This window comes from Cavia porcellus, unplaced genomic scaffold (genome assembly GCF_034190915.1).
Source record: "Cavia porcellus strain 051 isolate PalLab524CR breed Dunkin Hartley unplaced genomic scaffold, mCavPor4.1 scaffold_3, whole genome shotgun sequence".
NCBI classification, from domain to species: Eukaryota; Metazoa; Chordata; class Mammalia; order Rodentia; family Caviidae; genus Cavia; species Cavia porcellus.
Window position 1 is genome coordinate 76,884,512 of NW_026947486.1, and position 2,656 is coordinate 76,887,167.

The following is a 2,656-nucleotide window of genomic DNA, read 5'->3' on the forward strand; positions in this document are numbered from 1 at the left end:
TTATTTTGGTTATGACTATTTGGAGTTCTATATGCTTCACTGATCCTGATGTCAGTTTCTGATCTCATGTTTGGGAAATTTTCATCTATTACTTCTCTATATATCCTCCTGACATCCTTCATGTTGTCTCCCTCTCTTTCATTAATCCCTATCATTCTTATGTTATTCTTCTTTGCATGGTCTTGCAGTTGTTGAATTGTTGTTTCCTGATTCCTTGTTATTTTCAAAAGATCTTTCCTTTCCTGTTCACTAGCTGTAATCCTGTCTTCAAGGTCTGAAATTCTATCTTCACTTTCATTAAGGCGGTTTTTACAACTTTCAGTGGAGTTTTTTATTTCCTGTATATCTCTGTGCATCTGCATTATGTATTCTGTTTGTTTCTTATATTGCTCGTCTAGGGATTCTATCTTTTTGTTTAGGTTCTCCAATTTTTTATCTGTGTTTTCTTTAGATATATTTAGAATCTCTTTCATTTCTTTTATCATTTCTTCTTTTATCTGGGAGATTATTTCGAGTTTGAATTTTTTTAAAGCTTCCTGGAGTTGCTTGTCAATTTCAGTAGCTATTGTGTCCGATATATGAGGTGGATGGGATATATTTTCTTCTATATACATCGCTCCTAGGGTTTCTTGAGATGGGCTGGAGGTTTGAGGTTGTAATTTGGTCTTTCGTTTTGTCATTTTCCTATATTTCTGTGTTTCAAGTGTTATTTGAAAGTTTCCTCAGGATCTGTTGAAAATCCCCTTCTATATTTGCAGCTACTGAGACTCTGGCACCACGCTACCCCAAGCCATTGGGCCTGCAGAACCAGTGGCCCTCCTCTGCCTGGTCAGAACTCTGCTGTTCCAGACAAGCTGGGCCTCAGGGACACTGTGCGCCCACCTGCCCCTTGGAAGCTCCACAGCTCTTCAATCGCAGCTGGGTTAGTGTACTCACCACAGGCCGCGGTGCCTCAGGAACCCGTGATCCCTCCCTGCTTGCAGAGATATCCAAAGTCCTCCAGACACAAGGAGAGGCCGATGCACGCACCCCAGATCCGCCCAGCTCCTCCTCTGTACACTGATGGCTAGGCGTGACAGCAAAACAGGCTGGGCTCAGGTGATAGTGTGGGCCCGCCCACTCGTCGGGAGCTCAGCAGTTCTCCAAGTGCAACCGGGATGGGGAGGCAGATATAGAGGCCTCAAACCCACCTCTCCCCTTCACTGCACCTGGAAGCCTGGAGGGACTCCAACAGTCTGGGCGGAGATATCCACAGTCCTCCAGACACATAGAGAGGCCGATGAAGGCACCCCAGATCTGCCCAGCTCCTCCTCTGCACACCGATGGCCATGCGAGTCAGCAAAACAGGCTGGGCTAGGGTGATAGTGTGGGCCCGCCCACCCATTGGGAGCTCAGCAGTTCTCCAAGTGCAACCGGGATGGGGAGGCAGATGTAGAGGCCTCAAACCCACCTCTCCCCTTCACTGCACCTAGGATCCTGGAGGGACTCCAACAGTCTGTGCGGAGATATCCACAGTCCTCCAGACACACAGAGAGGCCAATGAAGGCACCCCAGATCTGCCTAGCTCCTTCTCTGCACACTGATGGCCAGGCACGGCAGCAAAACACCCTGGGCTTGGGTGATAGTGTGGGCCCGCCCACCGGTCGGGAGCTCAGCAGTTCTCCAAGTGCAACCGGGATGGGGAGGTGGATGTAGAGGCCTCAAACCCACCTCTCCCCTTCACTGCACCTGGAAGCCTGGAGGGACTCCAACACTCTGGGCGGAGATATCCACAGTCCTCCAGACACACAGAGAGGCCAATGAAGGCACCCCAGATCTGCCCAGCTCCTCCTCTGCACACCCTTTATTTCATCTTTGGTTACTCCTGCTCCCTCACTCACATGCTTTATTCTTAAGTTATGTATCCTTTTGTCATCTTCTAGACTTTGAATAGTTTCTTTCTGGTTCCTCATTATTTTTAAGAGGTCTTTTCTTTCACAATCATATATCATAAATCTCTTTTCAAGTTTCCAAAGGCTAACTTTAGTTTCTGCCAAGGCATTTTGCCAGTGTTCAATGGAGTTTTTAGTTTTCTGGTAATCTCTTTGGATCTGTTTCATGTATTCTAGTTTATGTTTAAATTCTTCTTCAGAGGTTTCTCTTTCTTTTCTGATTTCCTCTGTTCTTTCATCTGTGTTCCCTTGGGCAGGGCTTATCATTTCTTTAATTAAGCTTTTTATATCTTGACTCACTTGGGTCAGAAGTATAGTGTTAAATTCATCTATGAGGTCATAAAGGTATTTCTTTATTTTGGGTGATGTTATATGTAGTATTGGCTGGTTACTGTGCTGGTTCTCTTTTGTGTTTACTTGTCCTGGGCTTATTTCCCTATTTTCAGCAGCTGGAGATTTTTTTTATTTCCATGTCTTGTCATGTTTCTGGTTTCTTTCAGACTGGTGTGTCCTGGGGTTCTCTGGCCCTCTCCATATTGCTTAGTGTCTTTCCAAAGCGTGCTGACTTGAGTTTTTGCTGTCCTCCACAATTTGCTGTTATCTGATGTAGGTAGGGATGCAGGGACAATGCAGGCTAGCCTCCAGCCTCTGTGCCAGTCAATCTGAAAGTTAGGCTGTGCCTTGTGGACATCACAGAGTCGTGACAATTTTGTATCTGCTTATTG